Here is a 25,000-nt window from a genome sequence, read left to right as displayed (position 1 = left end):
AAGGATCCCATCAACTTCAAACAGAGTCTGGATAGATTCCTTCAAAGAATACCAGATAAGCCACCCATAATTGGATACAACTCACCCAACGAGAACTCACTACTTGAACAAAACTGGATACAACTCACCCAACAAGAACTCACTACTTGAACAAAACTTGACTTAAACAGGATTCGAATAATCCTATCAGGTGGTGCTATTAAGTTAGACATGGCCTGGACCAATTTCTGGTCGAAACATATCTAAGTTTATCTAAGTTTATATATATATACATACATACATATATATACATACATATATCTATATGTATATTCATATATATATATGTGCGTGTGTGTGTATAAAGACGTATATACACAGATATATATGCATACATATATATATACATACTTATATACATATATACACAGATATATGGATAAATATGTTTGTGTGTGTGTGCACGCGCGCGTTGTATGTATTAGTATATTAGTATATATACACGTACATATATTTTAAAAAATAGTGCTGTAGAAGTTGTTATCACACCTTACATTTGGCCCTAATGCTTCCAATAGCGTAGAACTCCGCTTAAGGTGTCACAAATAGTTGGGTAGGAGTATTATTAAACTGGGTCTCGGTATAACTTTTCGTCTTCAATATTTCATTCACAAGGCTTTCGTTCACCCGTTGCTCTGGTACTCCACAATGAGATCGAACCGGAAATTCTGTTGTATCTTTCCATTCATTTTCTTCACTCACTATTGCTGCGATGGTCAAAATAGAGTCCCCAGACACGCCCTTTACAGTGTCTTATTAGAAGCAACTGTCATTATGCTTTCCGATTGGACTTTGGCTGTTATCCATCCATCTCATCCTTGGTCTACCCGTAGGTCTCAAAACGATTGGCTCGGCTTGAAGGATAAATCTGGCGATCCGTGTCTGCGATATTGTTGTCATATGTACGTTGTACCGGGGTTGTGATCTCACGATGGGAGAAATAGCGGCTCAACCTGAAGAGATTCCTTAAATCTCCGAACTATGCACCCTGTCGAGTAGCATTACTCCAGAGATCCTTCGGAGGAACCCCATTTCGGCCGCTTGTATTCACGATCGTACCCATTTCATACTTTATCCAAGATTCATGACCATAGGTGAGACTAAGCAGGAAGACCGTTGTAGCCGTACGAAATTCTTAGCCACGCAATCATGAATACACACATAAGTAAATTGTTGAACGTTTCTCAGTGTATGTCACCTCAATGATCTTGCACCGATACTCAAATATCAATTGCTCAACCCGAATAAAGTTTTGCCTCTTATTTATGATGAAGTGAATAGAGGCACTGCATTGATTTAGATTGGCTTTGCATGTATTTAGGATTTTAAGGAAAGAACTGAAGTGATAGCGTGAGTGTCCATAGCTTTGAAAAGGTGTTAGAAATGTAAGTGAAATTAAACATACCACCATGATATTATTTTTTTTTAATGCTGCTCAGCAGCTCAATTTCAGCGTTCTGTTAGATTGCAGTATTAAGAGTGATCACATAGGAACGGTTAATCGAAATAATTCAACAATAATTTAAAACTAAAACTGACCTCGCAAATATACACTCACAATCATACATACACACACAAACACATATATACACAAACACACCGACACACACATACATACTATCTTATGTGTTTGCATGTAGCTTGTGAATTTTCTCCTTTTTCTTCCGTGTTATTTAATATTGCATTTGGTTCTCTAGATATTTTATAATGCTCTTCACTATCTCTTTATTATTACTATTATTATTATTATTATTATTATTATTATTATTATTATTATTATTATTCAGTAGTTTTATTTTTATAGCGTGCTTTCACTTCACTACCGAGCGCAGATCTGTGTGCCTTGGGTATGTGCTGTGATTTGTTGTGATGCTCTGATGGTTATTGTATGGAAAGTGTTCTGCGTAGGATGTGTGCAATGCCTAGTAGTGCAATTTTTTAAAAAATTTATTATTATTATTATTATTATCATTATTCTCTTCTGCTCTATTTTTTTCTCTTACCAATTTATATAAATTCTACAAGGTCAGTTCAAAGGAGAAACAATATCGAATAAGCCTAGTTATTATTTAGTATCGGAAATTAGACTGCTGTCAATGTGCATTTAGATAATATTGATGAGAGTACTAGGACGCAAGCCCTTTTCTGTATATACCCAGGGAGGTATTCCATTCTGCACTACACAAAGAAAATTTATGTAAAACCCTTTAATGAGTTGTACAATGAGATATTTGTGAGCAAGATTATGTGAGAGTTGCATAAGTTGGCCTCGATTACAACGCACTGATTTCTGTTGAATGCCATCTGTTGATTTGTCTTTCCACAGTCCAATGTTGTATGAACTCGCTCAGCCAATTCGTTATTACAGATTACTAATAGTTTCATATTTCATGGCCAATGTTACATAATCGATCTTATAACGTAATATATATGTAATAATCATAACACAGTTTATTTGCTCCAGTGGAATATCCTGTGCAATCCACATTAAACCATGATATCGTTCTACGCATCACTTAGCTAATAGCAATCAGCAATTCATGATTGCCAAAACTCTTAAAACTTCAAACAGCATTGTTAGCCGAAGCCAGCAAGCGGAGTGATTCAATGTGGCACAAGGCCAAAGGAACAGAATACTCTATGGTAAAGTTGACAAGCTGAAAAAGTTCAAAAGGTTAAATGTCATTTCTTAACTGTTTCCGACTAAATACTTTATCAAACGCCATATTTTCAGTATATATTTTAAACACGGATACGAATAATATTTTCTGATAATTGTTTGATTATATTATTTCAAATATTCTGTGTCATAAAGTGTTATATACATTAATAACAAACTATAAACTCAGCAGCAGCATCAATTGTCTTTCTTCGTGATATCGATTTCTAAACAGAGTTCACGTTCATTTGCATTATACAAGAATTGAAATGACATTAGATAATTTCCACTTTTCTTCGGTGATGTAAATTAGTTGTAGATGAGAAAGAAAACCTATTTAATGATTTAATCTCTCTCTCTCTCTCTCTCTCTCTCTCTCTCTCTCTCTCTCTCTCTCTCTCTCTCTCTCTCTATCTCTCTTTCTTTCTTTCCCCACACCCGCACACAACAAGCATACATACGTACACACACACACATATATATATATATATATCTACACACACACACACATACACACACAAAAACGTGTATATGTATATATATATATATAGTTTATGTGTGTATATGTACGTGCGTGTATGTCTGTATGCATATATCTATGGGGCGAGCGATAAACTAATGCATCTATATGCTGTTTACACACCTGTCTTCGTCTTTTGTTTTCTTGTAATTTCTCACCATATATATACACGCCCCCCCCACACACACACACACATATAGGCATATATGCGAATGGGTTTATGTATATGAGTATGCGAGCCTAGTGCATATACACACGTGTATATATATATATATATATGTATCTATGTGCACGCGTGCGTATATCAATATACACTTCTTTCTTTCTTTCTCCTTGATTCCTCAGCCCCCACTGTCACATTAACCACTACAATAAACAAAAATCCGTCAATTTTTAGAAACTTGACCACTAATATCTTTTGAGGTTTACAACTCACTAGAAAATACCCCCTGTATCATTTTATGTGCCCATCCCTCCACCTTAGTGCCTTTCAGACATATCACTCCCACTCACCATCCATTCTTATATTCTTATCTCTTCCTATCCTTCCTCTACTCCTCTCCTATTCCCTCATAATATCTTAACCACCAAATACACTCCTTTTTTTCATTTTCTCCTCGTCTCTCTTTCTTTCTTCTTTCTTCACCTATTCATTTTATTACACTCATCTTTTCTCTCTTCTCTATCTACTTAATACTACCACTGCACTCTCAAAATTTCATTCACACTACAAGACCCCTTTGAATGAACAGCACATGGAATATACATCTCGACGCTTTTCATTTGTAATGATAAAATATGAACTCCTATCGGAATTTACAAATCATGGTCAAGAAGCATTTCTACCACTCCTACACAGCACTTTCCTTGGATAATGGAACTGCATCTAAAATATCCTATATATATTTTTATTTTTTATTTTTACTTTTATTCTCTTATTTATCTTTATACTTCTTATTTCCACCCTTTAGCAAAATAACTCCATATATATATATATATATATATATATATGTGTGTGTGTGTGTGTGTGTGTGTGTGTGTGTGTGTGTGTGTGTGTGTGTGTGTGTGTGTGTGTGTGTATGTGTATAGTTAATCCAAACATGAACAAAGAGAAAACAACACCGCGAGGACGTGGAACAAGTATTGTGTTATTGGACGCTATCTGGAGATGCATAGAGATAGATAGGTAGATAGAGACAGACAGACAGACAGACAGACAGACAGACAGACAGACAGATAGATAGATAGATAGATAGATAGATAGATAGATAGATAGATAGATAGATAGATAGATAGATAGATAGATAGATAGATAGATAGATAGATAGACAAACATAGAAGAAATTGTAGATAGAAGAAATTATATAGCTTAGTGGACGGAACATCGCAAGCAGAAGAGACAGAAGTTCATATACTTTTCTCATTGTTCCTCTACGATTCAGACAGTTCACTCATGATTGTACATCACAACGTGCGACAGTTGAGGTGTCATTGCAAAAGTAGTGAAAGCTCCTTTAGAATGGAGTTAAAATACATGTTTAACTCTGAAGAACATTCAGTCAAGTCATTGGAAAGCTTCAAAATGTCATTTTGATGCCGTCATATTATTTTTATCTACGTATTCATTTTATATCATTTTTATTTCATTTTATTCTATTCTATTCTATTTATTTTTGATAACTGTATGATTGAAAAAAAACTTGAAATCGAATCTTTTATTGTTAGGAAATGTATGTTGAAATCTTTGACAACTTCAGATATCCCAGAAGGCTGGCTTTAAGAAAACTTTAGATACAGGAATAACTACCAAATACGTGTGAGTGTATATATGTATGTATGTATGTATGTATGTATGTATGTATGTATGTATGTATGTATGCATGTATGTATGTATGTATGTATGTATGTATGTGTAAATGATCTAAGAGATATAACCCAAGCGACAAAAATGCCGAAGAAAGTTATTTTAAACAGCGCAAAAGATGAGTTTTTCATTTAACAATATCTTCGTTTCAAGATTCGGTGAACGGATACCTAACATCAATTGCGGTTGATTCTGGGCAAAAGAGAAGATAATCCAACAATTCACCGGAATTAACATGGCATTAAGAGCAAAACAGTCAATGTGCAGACAAAAAAAAATACACAAACACGTGATTCTGCCTCAATAGAAGTCATCAGCATAGCAATTGCGTATATGTGTGCTTGTGTGATTGTGGGTACTCAGTGTCTGTTTGTATATTTGTATGTCTGTATGTTTGTGTGTTTTTTGTGTGTGAGAGAAGGAGAAAGAGGGGAAAAAAGGAAAAGTTTTTTTTCAATATTTGTTATCAAACACGAGATTATATTTTAGTTTTAACATTCATGAAGGCTGGGTTTTTTTTTTCTTTTCCTATTTCCTTATTAATTTCTTCTTTCCTTTGGAACCATAAATTTAAGAGGCTCATCTACATCACAAAAACTTTCCGATTTCATCTGGCTTTATCTTTTCTGAAGGAAATATTTTCAGTGATGGATGCAATTGCCGTTTTTATTGAAGACAAGAATAAATGGAAAACTGACGTGTCCATTTCTCATTCGTTATTATTGGGCTTAATAAAATTTTCCAGACTGATAACAAACTTCATGTAATAATCAAAAAATTTGATGGCCGCAGTATCTGGTATTAGTTTTCTGCCAGGGTAGGTTGCGCCGCTCCTATCTTTTGTTTTGTAAGGTTTTCTTTCCTTATGTTTGTGTGTTGTGTGCGTGTGATTATTAAAATACATTCCGTGACTAACTTTGTATTTTGCGGGTATGTTTTTCTCAGAGGAAAATACGTCTCGCAAGTAATACTTTTCTTTCTATTATTAGTTGTTACTATATTGTGTAATATAATGACTTACAATAAATTCTAGTTGTAGATGCATAGTCAGGTAAAGAGAAAGAGCCCAACTTGTCTGTCTAAACTTTAAAACATTCGTGTTTGCAGATGAAAACATAATATCCTAAACTATTAATATTCTATGAAGAAAAAAAAAACACATTTTAGGAATTTTTTCAAGACTAGTTATTCCACTCTTTAATGAAATGTCTCACTTCCTAAAACGTTTAATTAAGTCAATGGTTAAATTCATACTAACGGTTTCTAAAAAAGAATGAAATGGCGCTATGCATAATTACCATAGTACGAATGACTAGAAACTATAAGAATTTCATATTACGTAAACAAAAAAATGAATAAGTAAATTTTAAGCATATTTTCCTTATAATTCCTTAATATCAAATCCAAATTTCTTCCACCACTTCATATTCTGGACAAATGGTTATCTCCCATGTAATAACGGAGACCATTAGAAGAAACATATGTGTAAATTACATTGGTCATCTAGGATTTACCTAGCCACCTGTAAGTTTAAGGTCTTTCTCCGTCAAAACGTCTATGCTTTAGTGTTTTGTTTTTTATATTAAGTTATAAATTTTAGTTTATCTTTGAGTTTAATGTGTTGTGTTTGCTACGACGCTTTATAATGTTGCTCATATATCTTATCTAATTAAATATTAAATTATTTTGCAGAATTCTTATATGACGACTCCATCTGTTTTATATAAATAATGCTATAAGTTCATATATCAACTAATATATCTTACTTTCTAGAAGAATGACAATTTCTTAAAGCAATAGATGTTTTCAGTATTCTTATTTATAGCTATTCGTTTTATTTTTACTGCCTGTGTTCTGTGCATGCATATACGTGTATATAGATGCAGATTGGTATGTTTGTATACACACACAGGTACACTAACAGATGCGCCTATATGTAATTATATATATATATATATAGTATTATTTCTAAATCTCTCAGAGAGAGACATACGGTAACATTTGTTGAAAGTAAAATCTAATTGCCAACATAATATGGCTGTCCTGGAAGGGACGTTACTACTGTTTATTAGTCCCAAGGAACATCGTTTCTAGCTGGCTATACAACACACTATCTGTGTCCTTATATTTTCGAACCGGGAATTCAGCATACTCGCCCAGCACAAAACAACTGCGGACTCTTCATCAACACAGATTAACTGTTTGGCTAGGTGGCGTTGTCGAATTCACGGTTCGAAAATATAGATTTCAAAGAGATACACAGCCACTGATCTATAAATAGAAATAATATTATTTCTAAATCTTTCAGAGAGATATATTAACATTTTTTTAATTAAAATTTAATTGCCAAGCAGCTAATCAATGTTGATGAAGGAGAATAACCCTGAAACTAGTCCACAGATGTTTTTACTGGTCGGGGAGCTGAATTCCCGATTCGAAAATATAAGGACACAGATAATGTGTTGTATAGCAAGCTAGAAACGATGTTTCATGGGGCTAATAAACAGTAACAACGTCCCTTCCAGGACAGCCATATTATGCTACCAATTAACATATATATATATATATGCACAAACGCACAAACAAATTAATAGACACACACGTGTATTCCCGCATACATACACCTAGAAGGAGAGACAGAAATAGAGAGAAAATTTAGCATGCGGATGTTATACAACTTGTACCCCCTTGCTCAAAAATGTCGTCAGCTATTTTAGGTTCTGTTATGATGGCTTATTAATTTTATACAATATATATATAGCTACTCTGTGGCTACATTTAAGTTAATAGCTTGATTGCTTTCTACTTCTGGATCTTTGTATAAATGTGTAAAAGTGGGAAGGAAGAATTCTTCAGTAGTTTCCCTGTAAAGCCACTTCTTGTTGGCGTACCGTTTTAATGAGACTTGATTAATATCGAACAAACTACTGCTTAACCGGACCAGCGAGAATCTCAACTCAGTTCAGTGTTGCCTGAACAAGCACATATTGAACGAAATTTTGAGTATCAACTTGTGAATCATCGACTAATTCCCAATGAATATAAACTTTACGTGAAGTATTGATACGTACATACAAATAAACATAAACTACATATAAATACACACGCGCACTCCTACATAAATGTACACACACAGATATATGCGAATATGAGTGTACATATGTGTGTGCGTGTAGCTGTATAACTATCACGTTTCATGTCGTTTCAAGTCATTTATACATGTTGACATTTATTGCTAACATTAGCCGAAAATTTCTGTTTTTACTTTTGACTATCCCGGCATTTGTAAAATAATGCATGCACACACACACACATACACACTAACACATACAGAAACGTACCCACGCAAACACATATATATATACATATACAGACACATACAAATCACTCCTCTACCTTCCTCCGCTCTATCATTCCTTTCTCCACTCAATTTCGCGGTCGGTTTCTCTTATTCTTTTGCTCTTTGTTGCTTCTACTTCCTCACTCTCATTTCTTCTCTAACTGTTGCACTTTTCCCCTCTATCATTTTCATCCTTCCTCTCTCCTGCACACTCTTAGTTTCCAAGCTTTGGTTTTGATTACGTAAGTTTTAGTATCTTTTTACAGACCTTTATATCTTAACATATCTTGTGCCAGTGTCTCAGCAGTCCATCACGAATTGAAGTATTTCCTAGCAAACAAGGGAATATTATCTCTCATCAATTCAATATATATCGCCTTACGAGAATTAAAAATGTTTTGATGACTTTGTCGAAACAAAGTTCTCTGGCAAACCGTTGTAATATCGGATTACTGTCAAAGAGCAAGATGAACGACAGTATTTCCTCAGCATGGCCCTGGGAAACATAACCAAAAACTACAATAAAACAGGATAAAATCTGAATTCGGTGGAAACTGGCAAGGGTGGGAGTTTGCAACAATTGCATTAATAAATTTAAGAACGCTTGTAAATGTTTATAAGTTTACTTGTTGTAAGAAGTTGAGAAAATATTCTCTCTTTTGGTCTCTTTTACTTGTTTCAGTCATTTGACTGTGGCCATGCTGGAACACCGCCTTTAGTGGAGCAAATCGACCGCGGGACTTATTCTTTGTAAGCCTAGTACTTATTCTATCAGTTTTTTGCCGAACCGCTAAGTTACGGGGACGTAAACACACCAGCATCGGTTGTCAAGCGATGTTGTGGGGACAAACAAAGATACACAAACACACACACACACAAACACACACACACACACACACACATATATATATATATATATACATATATACGACGACATTCTTTCTGTTTCCGTTTACCAAATCCACTCACAAGTCTGAGGTCGGCCCGCGGCTATAGTAAGAGACATTTACCCACATTGCCACGCAATGAAACTGAACCCGGAACCATGTGGTTGGTTAGCAAGCTACTTACCACAACGCCTATTGTTCAAATACTATCGAGGTTGATTTTGCCTTTCACTCTTGTCGTTACCAAGAAGCAAAGTAGCACTTAAGTAGCTGAGATCGATTACGACAAATGCCTTTCACCACCAAACATAATCGTTGTGCTTCCACCTGAATTAGAATTATTTGTCTCATCTATATCAAGCCTGTGGACGCAAACCCAAGTGCATTATTTTCAGGGACCCCTTCTTTCCTCTGCTTTCTTTTTCTTTCTACTTTCTCCGGTTCTTTCCTCTATTATCCGCACAAAAGTCTACGTCTGAAACGTTATCAATTTTTCATCTTTCCATGCTTCCTTGAGCGTCAACATAATAATATTAGCAGTGAACTTCTCTTGTGCTTCTTGTCCTTATTTCTATTTTGTTATTAGTATTTCCTATTGCCTTAATACATGTATATATATATATATATATATATATATATATATTATATATATATATATATATATATAATATATATATATATATTATATATATATATATATATATATTTATTATATATATATTTATTTATATATGCGCATATGTATATATGTGTGTATGTATATGCGTGTGTACATCGATTTATGTCATATATATACATATGTACACATACACATATACACGCGCACACTCACATACACATACATGCATCTTTTATCTTTTCTCTTACTCTTGCTTCAGTCATTAGACTCCAGCCATGCTGGGGCAACAGCTTGAAGAATTTTAGTTGAACGAAGACACACACAATTACACACACACATCATATATATATATGTTTACAGACAGTAACGCCTTATTTGCCTGGATATTCATAACCTTCCTCTTACTATATATATATTTATACAAATTTTAACATTTATCTTAACAGAAGTAGCTAGCAAAATTGCTACACAACCTGCCACAAACGCAGGGTTCAAAATCCACATGATTATTATAACATAACATAAGAGGTTTTTTTTTGTACTCACCGAGATGTGACACAGAAATTATATTGAATCTGGCAAAAGTTCTGGCGAATTCCTGGAGAATAAAATAAATCCATAAATGCCTAACACAAAGCAAACAGTGCATGATAAACTAAACAGGCAATCATAGCTTCCAGAATCCAATTGAATAACTTTTCTCTCTTTATTTTGGCACTACAGCCATAACATAGAGGAGGCAGTACAAGGACTGAGAAAGCAATACATTGGGGTATGTGAAAATACATATCGGATGAATTATGAATATAATTAATGAGAATAAAATAGCTTTCCTACCCACCAAAGTAGGTAGTTCGATTTTACTGTTTTTTAAATTACAGTTTTACTTTACATTCTTGTATCTTTTCCTTAACACAAAATTACAACAAATGCTGCTTTATATCGTCAAAAAATACAACAGCTGGCTCGTTGTATCTATACTGAAATGGTGCTATTTCAACTCTTTTTTCCCAAATAGTTCTACCAACCACTCTCCTCTTTCTCTCTCCAATAGCAAACCCTCACCTTCATGGTTTGCTATTTTCACTCTGATAATATTTTTCATTTTTGTTACTCTCTTTTCAATTTCGACGCTTTTTTCATATACTTCTCCCTGTAGGTATCGTTCTCTCATATCCTTTACCACTCTCTTTGTCCGTCATAAATGTCTCTATCTCAAATTCGCTGTCTCTTTTGTTTCCATCCTTCTTTCGTACACCTTCTTCCTTGCTAGTTGAAGGCGACGGTTCGTACGTTCGCATCTCACTTGGTTTTCTATTTTTTCTCTTTTCTTTCTTATTCTCCTCTTCATTTGTCTTTCTTTTTTTTTCTCCTTGGGGCTTTTTGGTGTTGATTCTAAGTTCTATATTCTTTTCACCACCGTAGGTGGCTCCTCCATTTTCTCTTCCTCTACTCTCTTCTTCTTGAATTTCTTTTTCTGTTATTTCCTCCTTGTGTTTCTGGGGACACTTGGCCTTCATGTGTCCCCTTACTCCGCACAAAAAAACATAATGGAGGTTTACCTTCCACAACAATCCTCAATCTAGTTTCATCCGGCAAAACCAGCTCTTCCACAATCTGATGGAGGCCTGGCAGACTTATATGGACTGTCACCTCTAGCCCATATCCCCATTAGATCACCTCTGTAGTTTTGGACATTTTTGATAGATTTTTATCCTCATCTTGTTTGTTGTTAACACAACGTTTCGGCTGATATACCCTCCAGCCTTCATCAGGTGTCTTGGGGGAAATTTCGAACCTGGGTTCTCATTCCTAAGATAGTTTTTCGATGTTGTTGTTGTTGTCGTTGTTATTATTATTATTATTATCATTATTATTATTATTATTATCATCATTATTATTATTATTCAGTTCACTGCCTGGAATAGAACTCGGAATCTTGGGGTTAGTAGTCCGCGTTCTTAACCACTACGCTATAAGGTTCGTTGTGTAATTACTAATTACTTATTTTTGTTTTCAGTTCTCAATCAGTTTCATCCTTGCTCCTCACGAGCGGGATATGCATTATTATTACTAGCATTAAGCTGATGCTTAGCAGAGAAAATATTGTGGTTAAAATATGTGCTTGTGTGCGGTTGGGTAAGTTTCTGTGGGCATGTGCGCACTCCTGTGTTTACATTTCCCTGTCTATGTCTGTGTGCTCTGTGCTGTACACACACACACACATAAATGGAACTATACGGGGATTTGTCGGCGATTTTTTTCCTCCGTCTTTCCTTTCTCTTGGACTTTCTTATTCTCTTGTTTCTGCAGAAGAGCTTTGCTCGAAGCGTAAAACTACCTTTCTTTCCTTCCCTGAGCATCTATTAATACTTTGCATGTACCACGTTCCCGCGTTATTGTTATTTTTCTTGTTGTGTCGCTTCTTTTATTTTTTGGGTGGGGGGGTTAATTATATATATATATATATATATATTTGTGTGTGTGTGTGTGTGTCTGTATGTGTGTGTGTGTGTGCACATTGTGCGACGTGTCAGACGACGAAATGATCGCAGAACAACGTGAAATGAAGTGCTTTGCTCAAGAACATAACGCAACGCACGGTCTGGGAATCGAACCATGATCTTGTAATCGTGGGTGCAAGAACCTAACCACCAAGTCATGCGCCCACACACACATTCATATATATATATTATATATATATATTATATATATATATATATATATATTATATATATATACACACACATATATATATATATATATATATATATACACATATATATACATATATAAGCACATATACATACATATATACAAATAGATATACACATATACATATATATGTATACGTATACATGTGTAAATATATGTATATATATATATATATATATATATATATATGGGTGTATGCTTTATGTAGGTATGTATGTATTGTTTATGTCTAGGCAAAATTCTATTTTATTGCGCAAAATAGATCTAAGTATATTTTTTATATATCGGTGCTTTGTAATGGATAATGTTTTCGATTAATTTAATTGGGGTCTTTAAAAGCTTTTACACTCGAATAATTTTCTTATTATCACCCCAAATACATTTTTAAAATTCACATAGACATATAGACATATACACACACACATTTATATACTCAAACACATGTGTGTGTTGGTGTATTTATGTATGTATGTGTTTTATGTATACCTTAGATGTGTGTGTGTGTGTGTGTGTGTGTGTGAGTGTGTGTGAGCGCGGTTATGTATATATTATATATACATAGCAACTTCTGTATGGCTCTCGCCATCCCATTAGTTTCCTGACATACCTTTATTCCTTTAGACTCTCACTTGCTCCCGCCTATTCGCCCACATGCTTTCACTACACCTTTATAAGTATTACGCACATCCCATAAGTAACGCCTGTACTGCACTTCCAAACCGCTAAGCAATCACACGCAACAGAGTAACACGCTGTCCACTCCTCTCTTATGTATATGCAAATATAAGATCACCATGATCACCGTGACTGACCAAGCTATCAGATGATGCTACACATCGCTGGTCACAATGCGCTTCGCATTGTTTTAGCCTTCAATTGACGCCACCCCGCTGGTTAAGTGAGCAGGCCAACAGAAGAAAGAGTGAGAGAAAGTTGTGGCGAAGAGTACGGCAGGGATCGCCACCACCCCCTGCCGGAGTCTCGTGGAGCTTTCGGTGTTTTCGCTCAACAAACGCCCGGTCTGGGAATCGAAACCGCGATCCTACGACCGCGAGTCCGCTGCCCTAACCACTGGGCCATTGCGCCTCCATAAATATAAGATAACCTCTTATATTTGCATATACTTACCTTCCCTTTCCTCCCTATTATACAACCCCATAGACCAGCACTTCCACTTAGTTTTTTACACTTTACCTTATTTTCACTCTTTCTCACTTCCTCTATATTTCTCTCTTCCTTCCTTCTGTTGAATTATACTCTTCCCACTAATGCGTTAAGCAAACGCTGTACTTCTGAAATTTTGTTATGAACAATATTTTTGTGGGTATTGAATCTATATTATCATGTGATACATCTACTTATGTATTTGTTCTTGAGCGCGCTCTCGCGCTCGTGTATTTATTTATTCATGTGCCTATCTCTCTCTCTCTCTCTCTCTCTCTCTCTCTCTCTCTCTCTCTCTCTCTCTCTCTCTTTCCGTATATATATATTTTTTTTCGATGGCCGAATAACTGAAGAGATGGAGGCGTGAGTTTCCGTCCCGATATCCGAAACTCATAATATCGAGGTCTCTTTCATTCTTTTGTTGTCTTACCATTTCTATCAATATGTATATATGATTGTATGTATGTATGTATGTATGTATGTATGTATGTATGTATGTATGTATGTATGTGTATACATGTGTATAATTACCAACCAGCAATAATTAAACACATGGTTAACAACATTAGCAGGCGTCTCCAATTTATCCGCCGATACAGGCACCTTTGAAAAGCCGCCCCATATTATAATGCTGCAATAGAAAGATCCGACTTCAAGAATAGCATATACTACATTGAACCAACTATAAATAGACCAAAAAGACGCAGAGGAAAATCGTATGGTTAAGCCACCTTATAGCATGGATATTGCTTCTAGCATAGCTAAGAAATTCTTAAAACTAATAGACTACTTTCCACATTCACACAAATACCACAAGATCTTCAATAGAAATAGTTATCGTTGTCTCCCTAATATAAGGTCAATAATACTCAATCACAATAAGAATAAACGGACCAGAAACACCCCGAAAGACAATGCAATTTTAGATCCCCAAACCACTGCCCTCTAAACAACTTTCTCCAGAAAGAACTCGTACACAAAACCAAGATCACGGACCCTAACGGAATAGCAAAGACGCATATCGGAATTACAGGCAACTCGTTCAAGGAAAGATACACACAACAGAGACAAAAATTTAAAAAAAACATGCGACATCCCAGTCAGATACTATATGGACATTGAAAAAAGGTAGAATAAGCTACCCCCACATAGAATGGAAGATTATTGTTAAAGCCAAAAGACACAGAGGATGGTGCACCAAACGTGAACTCTGTATTACTGAAAAATTATACATTATACACTCAACAGATAGCATCCTAAACATTATGGATGAAACCTCCCCCTGCATACACCAGCAATATCTTACACTCAGATATTTCAAAAAGATCCACTATCTGCGACGGTAATACCACCAGAATAGCCCCTTTCCTAAACGTGAAATCTGAACAGACAGAGTACATAAATTTCACACACAGAATATGCCCCAATGACTAACTATCTCAGCATACAAATATAAGAACACCATACCCAGAATAAAAACAAAATAATGCAAACAAATTAACCACACAAAAATTTGCCCAAAATACATATCCATGGGAGGCAAACATCCAGAGGATACCACCCAAAAGGTACGTTGATTTATTGTTTTATTCATTGATTCGTTGTTTTATTCACGTAAATTCACGAGAATCTCCGGGAACTAAACGGAGCTGTTTTCCCCATAATGGAGGCGAACAACTTTCTCGATATGATCGGCTTGAAAAATTATGAAGAAATTAGGATATTTCCCTACTTTTCTTAATATGAGACCAATGGTAGCCTTAATTCACAAATAAAGAAATTATATCCACCAATGCAATGATCGATATTTACGTGTATATATCTATATCTATGTGTAAACAACGCGTACAGTTTCGTTCATTTACATTAAGGTACGTTACTGTCGACAGTATTCTTTTTTTTTTACTTTAAAAAAAAACATTATTCCGCACTTATGTTTCATTGGAACGTTAGAATCATTTCAAAAATGAACAATAGAAGTTTACGATTCATTAGGCTGAAACCAGCTGACAAATTTGCAAAGAGCCTCTCAGAGCTGACACTTTAAGTGATTTGTCAATCAAAAACACCGAAAAAAAATACATGTATGTAAAGTTAAAATAATTTTCTAACAATGAAGCCTCTATTTCTATTCGCTGAGTTTGTAGCACTTTAATCTACTTTGTCGATGAATTCTTGTATATTTATTTGGAAATATATACATATATCACTATGTGTATGTGCGTGCGAGTACGTATATGTACGCATGTTGGTATATATATATATATATATATATATATATAATATATATATATATATATATATATGAGGGTGTATATGTATGTTTATGCACGTATTTAGAGCTCAGCAAGCTATTTAAATATGCTGGTTATTATAATGCAACTGAAGATTAAACTCTTTTCATGTGTATACATACATGCACACACACACACACATACACACACATATATATAAATATATATATATATAGAGAGAGAGAGAGAGAGAGAAGGAAAGAGAAAGAGAGAGAGAATATGCTTGTGAGTGTGTGTCTGTGTGTGTGAATTTGTGTGTATGTTTGCAAGTGCATATGTGTGCAAGTATGTATGTTTGTATATATATATATATATTTGCATATATGCACCTATGTATGTTGGCTTCTCTGTACGTGTGTGTGTGTGTGTATGTATGTATGTATGTACGGACAAACTTCGTTTTCAGTTTCACGGAAGAAACTGTCGAAAACACGATCAGCAGGATGTGAGAGATGGTGTCTACATCTATTTTGATAAGAGAATCAAAGCTTCAAACAAGCTCGCACACAGACGATAATAAACCGATTGCTCAGCACAAATCTCGCGTGGGCGTGATGTTAATATGCAAAGAAATCATTCTCATAGGAGTTAGCTTTTTAAGTAACACAGCATAAGAATCAAATGGAAGAATCTCAAAGGAGTGGCCTGCATACGTGATACGGATTTCTTTACAGGAATTTGGAGCAAATTATGCAAAGCAATAACATATCAGTTTGATATATTCTCGCACGTACCAACCGTTGTCATAAGCACCATTCTCATAAGCACCAGTATGATCTTGTATTATCATGTTTATCTTTCGTATCACTCACTGTTTGATAATTAGTATTCACACGAACAGAGCATACGCAAATATCTTCAGTTACAATATTTGGTAGTGCTTACACAGGATCATGTTTTTAGGAATTCCCAATAAGTTATGAATGATACAGTTCTATATTTAAGAGATGCGGAATTATGTACATTATTTACATTAATTGTATTTGACGGATATTTGTCCCAATCTTGTTTGTTGTTAACACAACGTTTCGGCTGATATACCATCCAACCTTCATCAGGTGTCTTGGGGGTATTTCGAACCTGGGTTCTCATTCCTAAGGTATTTTTCGATGTTGTTATTATTATTATTATTATTATTATTATTATTATAAAGGTCACTGCCTAGAATCGAACTCGGAATCTTAACCACTATGCCATATGACCACGGGCATATGGCGTAGTGGTTTCCGAGTTCGATTCCAGGCAGTGACATGAATAATAATAATAATAATAATAATAATAATAATAATAATAATAATAATAACATCGAAAAATACCTTGGAAATAAGAACCCGGGTTCGAAATTTCCCCAAGACGCCTGATGAAGCTGGAGGTTATATCAGCCAAAATGTTGTGTTAACAATAAACAATTTGAGGACAAATATCCGTCAAATATAAATAATGCAAATAATGTAAGTTATGAACATCCAAATTGTGAAGTCAGTTATGTAATAATATGAAATTTGCTACCCGATAGTCAGAATTCAAATAAAGTAGCCTCGAAAAGGGCTTTAATGTATTCCTAGAGTATATAGAGCTTGGGAGGAAATATTAATAAGGTATGTGTACTAAAATCGAATCAGATATGAGATAATAACAATTCAAAGTAAATAACTCTTAAAAGGGCTTTTGTGTGTTTCCAGAGAAACATAGCCCTCAGCGGCGCTAGTATTGGTATTTTCGTGAATATATCACTAACCGAAATAAGTAGATCTAGTGTTTAGGAAAATACTGTTTACTTGTTTAAGGGCTGTAATGGATAAATTGCGAAAATAACTCTAACAGTTCAAATACTAAGAAATAAGCATACTCAATTTGATTTAGACCAAATAATTTAGTTATTTACACCAAATAATGAGTTATTTCACTTGGCTATATATAAGGATCCCTTCCACGGGCGAATGAGTTATTTCCATTGGCTGTCAAAGAAAATATATTAGATATATAAGGATCCCTTCCAGGGACCCTATTATCAATTTTTCAACAATCTGTATATGGCATGAGGTTTCCAGACAGGAATTCTACTCACGTGTCTCGTTTCATCAAAATCGATAAAACGATGTGGGATGTGTTAGGTAACAACTCCACAAACACATCCACAGACAGAATTTCCAACATGTGTAGTAGATATAATATATATAAATAAATAAATATAAATAAATAAATATATATAATAAATAAATAAATAAATATATATATATATATATATATATATATATATATATATATATATATATGTTGACAAACCAAATGAGATGTAGATAAATTAGGCAAAATATGCTGAGATATGCGAATGTGTTTTTGGACGGACTATAATTTTTGTTTGATAAAATGCATTTGACAAATAAGTTTATCTGTAGAGTGAGAGAACGTGTAAAGTGTCCATAAATTCATGTCAATAAACGCATCATATCCACTCTCTCTCTCTCTCATATGTACATACATATATAAATTTTTGTATGTATGCATATATATATTTATATATATATCTATATATATATATATTTATATATATATTATATATATATATATATATATATATATATATATATATATATATATATATATAATATATATATATATAAATAAATAAATATATATATATATATACGTATTTATATATAAATATATATATATATACGTATTTATATATAAATATATATATATATATACGTATTTATATAGATATATACATATATATATATGCATATTATATATATATATATATATATATATATATATATATACATATATATATATACATGTACATATATGTATGTGTATGTATATATGTATGTGTGTGTGTGTGTATGTCTTTTTAAATATGTGTAAGTACGGCTGTTTGTTGAGAGTTGTGATAGAAAAGTAAGATAAAGACATTTTATGCGCGAGCATATGACTGTACATAGATATATATTTTATGTGCATTATGCACAGGCTAATTTTGTTTCGGGGAAAGAAAAAGTTAATAAATTTCTAAAATTTGGGAGAGAGAGAGAGAGAGAGAGAGAGAGAGAGAGAGAGAGAGAGAGAGAGAGAGAGAGATCGAAAGCAAGAAACAGAGAGAAGGAAGGGGAGTGGTGTAGATTAATGAATGCGCCATCACAACGCGTACACGACAACGTGGACGTAGGGGATGAAGATAAAAAACTTTTGAGGGAAGGAGATGCAGAACGAAGGTGAGGAGTATAATAAAGTAGAAAACACGCGATATGCTGTCGTAAAAATTGAAACAAACGGTTTTGGTCGAAATGTTATTTTATCATTAAACTGCAGGTAAAATTTGCTATAAACGCTAAAGAAATAAAATATTCTTTGAATCGTATCTTTAAAATGAACAGCATATTTCAATAAGCCCTCTTTCAAATGCAGTATGGGGTAATATTATCAGCTGGCCACACTAGATTTTCAAAATAAAGTATATATTTTAAAATTTTCTATTTTAATTATGTATCATACGAGTCGTGAACTGTGAATCGTAAAATTCACAATGACAGCTTTAATACTTTACTATATTCAGTATCATTACTATCAGCTATGAATTTACTCTCACTGCGATTTGCCTTATATATAATCCTACAGAATGAAATAAAATAAGTACCAGTCAGGTACTGCGTTGATTCAATTAACTGTTACCTTCCAAAAATTGTCAGGGCTTGAGTCAATGTGTAACAATGTATGTTAGCATGAAGTCGTTTCCATTTGAGATTTCCTTCACTATAATAAAAATAAAGATAACAGAGAAATATCACAGTAGAACACGCTTTTCTGCCAGGAATTGTTTCTATAAAATCTTTAAATAATTAAGTTTCCGTTTTGATACAATGTAGTAGGTTAAAATGTTTAATACATTCGTAATGATGACAAGAAAAATAAATTGCTAACTTATTCTTCATTTCCAGTCAAAAAGACAAGGAAGACCAATCTTATTTACAAATAATAGAAATATTTAACGATAGAAGGCACGCATTTCCCAGACAGTATGATTTTTGGCAAGTATGGTACATCGTTGGACTCGTTTCGGCTTTTTGATACCTCCTCATACATGTAAAGTCTCACAAGGTGTATAAAGATTTCGAGCGGATAATGGAAGTTGAGAAATATTGAAAGACTTAACATAGAAAATTATCCGAGACTTCTTATCCGTAGGAAACATAGATAATGGAACACTTATTCATCATAGACCTAAAGAATAGTTAATTAAAATGCTTCACTTCGTGATGGGGCGGGATAAGTTCATTTGCTTTAATGATTTTTATTACAGCCACAAGGGCCTAACACAGGGGACAATGCAGGACAGCACTGTGGGGGCAAAAACATAAAACGAATGAAAAATGGTAATACGTACAATGTAATTGATGGAGATGAAATGGCTGCATGCACCCCACTCACATGCAGTACCATCTAAACTTTCTTACTGTTCGTTTTATAATCCATGTCGTTAGTCTCTTTGCATCTTTTGTTTTACTATTTTGTTTTTTAAACACAAATTACTCTTTTTTAAAATCCGTTTTATATACGGCCTTAATTCATTTAGTTCGACCACTGATGGTAGTTCGTCGAACTCTACATGGAAAGTTGGTGGTTCGAATCTGCATTTTTCTTTCTACCTTGTCTATTAGAATCGCCTTTACATCCTTAGCATAACTGTCCTTTGGTAACTTTACCCTTATGACCGATTTCATCTTGGTAACCATATTTTCCGTGCAAACATTTTTGCCGTATTTTACAAAATACCAGTTGCGCACTGTATTCTGCTCTGAGAGTCACTCTACCTATTTCAGTCGCTGTTGCTACCTCTTCCTGCTGCTGTTGCTCCACCTCATTGGTCAATCAACTCTCCAGTCTGTCTTCTTCCATCTTCTCCTCCTCCATAACTTCTTCCTCAAACTCCTTTTCTACCTCTCTCTCAATCTCCTTCTCAACCTCTTTTACGACTGCTTCCTCTATCTTCTTCGTTTCTCTTTTCTTTTTCTGTCTCTCTCCGGGGAGAGCCCTATTTTCTTTTTCTTTTTTAACCAATTCGAATGCCTCCTCTACCTCTTTCTACTCCTCCTCCTGTATCTCATCATTCGCTTTCTCCTACTCCTCCGACTGTTCCATTTCTTGTTCTTTTTCTTCTCTCCGGCGGCACCTCGCCTTCATGTAGCCTTTCTCGCCACGCAAATAACCTCTGGGAGGCCTACCCTCCACCACTACTCTCAATCTTATATCTTCTGGAAGAATTATTTCATCTGGAATCTTGATTTTATCACTATCAATAGTCTGAAGTGACATCTCAATCCCGTATACCCACCAGTCCACCTTTCTCATTCTTTTCACTCTTAGTATCCTGGCATCTTCTTCCATATTGTGTAATATCGCTGCAACCAGCCATGTCCCCTCTAATTCTGGTGGTATTTTCCCCACCCTCACTCGGACAACTCTTCTGCTGCAGTAAGTTGGTAGGAGAACCCACTCTTCCGATTTTATGGCATCAGTGGAGTGCAATATCGCTTCGACTTCGCTATCGAAACGCATCTCCACTGTGCCATATTTTCTTCCTCTTGATGTCGCCTTGTTTTTAATTACTTGTAAACTCTTCTCAATTTCTTCAATTGGTGCTACTTCAATTTTCTTCGATGAACTTTTCAGAGTTTTATAAATTATGTTTTTTCTCTTTACATTATATGTTAAATGGAGTGAAGGTGTCAACTTTAGATTGTGACATTCTTCTTCTAAAAGGTTGCCGCATTCCTTTAGCATTTCCGGCTCGATTTTCACTTCTCGCACTTCCAAATCCTGGACTTCAACACTTTTAGAGTCGCAGCCGCATAACTATGGCTCTTGGCTGGTTCAGCTTGCATCGTACTTCTCGTTGGTTCTCCCATAAATGGGAAGAAACTATCAATTCAATAAACACTCGTGAGTGCAAACAGCAATTTTAAACAGGAAACAAACGTGGTACATCCATAAGAGGAGACCTCCAACAACAAAAATTCATCCATTTGCTTTAAGGATTAATTATGAAGAAGAAAGGCAAGTTAGAAGAATTAAAAATCCCAACTAAAAAAAATGAAATATGCTGGCCTGGTGGAGAGTAAGTCCCATCTTCAGTAAAGTACGGTAAGTAATCTGGCTATGTTTATGTATGTGAACTTAAAGTACCAGATAATGTTGAGTCCTCAATCAGCCCGATCAGCACTAATTCTATTTTTCGAGAATGATATTCCGTTATTGTTTTAAGTCAATGGAATGTGGCCCAGTTGGGTGTAACTGACTGCATATCTACATTGACAATTGGGGGAAAAAACTGCATTGCAGTATTTACAGAATGTTTTCTGAATAAAATGAAAATTACCTTATCTTGGTTGTAAATCTGTAGGAAGTCGCCAAAAGATTTATCAACTACCTCTGTTTTCTCAAGCAATTTTTGTAAGTGCTTTTGAACTAGAGCAAGTCGGAGTGTTTCTAAATTTTAGTTAAGTACAATATGAAATACTGGCTAAGATTGAGAGGGTGATACGGTTAATGTTCAATCTCAACTAAGAATAGTCACTCAATCTGCTTTCAGTTCAATTGAATATATGATACTGGAGACATGAATATATCATGTGTATCTTCTGAAGGGTAATAGATGAATACATCATGATTTCGGTGATTACCAATGGAATGAATGATTTGTGTAATATATTTTCTAAAAGTTTCTGGCATTTAATCAAATGTTGACAACTGGCCATATTTCCTTGAACTAGTGTGTAATTTTGCTTATATATTTTCACGTAAGCTTCTCTAATTCCATCACTTGGATAATCAGTGGCGAGATTATTTTACTGAGATTTCAAGACTACAACATATATACATTCTCTAATTTATGCATCGAGTCCTTTTTTTTTCTGGTGAGTGCGTATGAACATAAACATACATGAAGAGATACATAGTGGATATATACCCGTGTATTTGTGCGTACGTATGTATATGTGTGTATGTGTGTATGTTCTATTTATAAAACAACTAAATTTCCAGTAACATGTTCCGTAGGGAAGAAATTATGAATCAGATGTAATTTAATAATTTCGCATTTTGGTTCTTAATTCTTGTTGATAAAGCGATCTAATGAGTTAATGGCAAGACTAAACTAATTTTACTCATTAATCGACACGTCTGCTTTAAATATTTGCAAATGATGTAACAGTGCAGGCATACACATATCCAAACTAATACATTCATTCAATCAATCATTCATAGATACACACATATATACATGCATACTCACTTACATAAATACATACACTCATACGGACATATATACATACATAAACACATACGCACAGACATTCAAACATATATACCTACCTACGTACATATATACATACATACATATATACATACAAACATACATACATACATACATACATACATACATACATACATACATACATACATACATACATACATACATACATAGCTATGATATAATAGTGAAGAAGTTTGCTTTGCAATCATGTTGTCTCATTTTTCATTTCAATCCGAGCTCAAGGCATCTAGGAAGGTGTCTATACCCATAGTTTCGTAGCGACCCAAAACGCAAATGAAATTGGGTACACTGCGAAAGGCCATCCCTGATTGTACCCGAGGATTGCTTTATGGACACGGGTGACTGCTAAATGCTCAGCCGTTATGCTTTATGATTCGATGAGCACTACTCAGCTTCAATGAATATTATTTTATAAATGCACTTTTAACAACTACAAAATATATGTATGGGCAATCCTTCACTAATATTTTTGCTCATAATAGCGTGTATGTATGTATGTGTGTGCGTGTGTGTGATGTGTATATATATAGGCGCATGAGTGGCTATGTGGTAAGTATCTTATTTACCAACTACATAGTTCCATGTTCAGTCCCACTGCATGGCAACTTGGGCAAGTGTCTTCTACTATAGTCTCGGGCCGACGAAAGCCTTGTGAGTGGATTTGCTAGATGGAAACTGAAAGAAACCCGTCGTGTACATATATATATATATGTGTGTGTGTGTGTGTGTGTGTGTGTGTGTGTGTGCGTGTGTGCATGTGTGTTTGTGTGTTTGTGCACTTTGTTTGTCCCTACACCATCGTTTGACAACCGATGCTGGTGTGTTTACGTCCCCGTAACTTAGCGGTTCGGCTTAAGCGACCGATAGAATAAGTACTAGGCTTATTCTACCCTTCTAGGAAGCTTTAAGTCTTGAGGCTGAGTTAAACTGCTAATGATGTGTGTGTATGTGTGCGTGTGCCTGCGCGCGCGCGCGCGCGTGTGTGTGTGTGTGCGTGTGTTATATGGAAAACCGAACTATATTCTAATTTAACGTTTTTTTTTTTTAAATTTAAGATATAAGAGTATGTGATATTGCTCGGAACAATATATTTTCCATATTCACCTTTACTATGTATCTGGACCTATCTCAGCCAAATCTTCAGGATGTAGAACGGTGCTTACCTTCTCATTATGGGCGGCTGGTGTTTAAACACACTTTAGTATGAGAATTAGACAGTTAAAGGGTTAGAGTACTATCTTATCGGATTTCCATTTCTGACCTGCATACGTTCAAATGTTAAATGGTGGCTTTTATTGTCTTATTAGTATTCTTTGATAATCAATTGTGCTCTTCTGAGGGGAATTCTATAAAGTATGAGAGTACATTTTTGTTAATATTTCTTTATCTAGTTTTATACATATACAAATAGGAATCATACACACCTAGACACATGTGCATGTGTGTATGTGTGCGTGCTTGTGTGTGCGTGTGCGAGTGTGTGTGTGTGTGTGTGATATTTTAGAACTTCCGTAGTTCATATATAAAAACATACGATAACTTTTGAGTTACATACATGAATAT

At 34.6% G+C, this 25,000-nt stretch overlaps 1 long non-coding RNA gene across 1 annotated transcript in view; it reads right to left on the bottom strand.

Moving 5' to 3' along the window:
- Nucleotides 1–7,515: 7,515 nt before the first annotated feature.
- The window catches only part of LOC118764964, a 25,312-nt gene continuing 7,827 nt past the window's right edge, over nucleotides 7,516–25,000 (bottom strand). The window contains exons 3-5 of the long non-coding RNA XR_005000805.1: nucleotides 21,303–21,313; nucleotides 13,273–13,275; nucleotides 7,516–7,622 (exon numbers count right to left, since the gene is read on the bottom strand). This is a non-coding gene — a long non-coding RNA (uncharacterized LOC118764964). The remainder of the gene's footprint in view (nucleotides 7,623–13,272; nucleotides 13,276–21,302; nucleotides 21,314–25,000) is intronic.

Source organism: Octopus sinensis, linkage group LG10 (assembly GCF_006345805.1).
Source record: "Octopus sinensis linkage group LG10, ASM634580v1, whole genome shotgun sequence".
NCBI lineage: Eukaryota > Metazoa > Mollusca > Cephalopoda > Octopoda > Octopodidae > Octopus > Octopus sinensis.
Note: the sequence above shows the minus strand (reverse complement) of the source record. Positions and strands in the feature narration are given on the sequence as shown.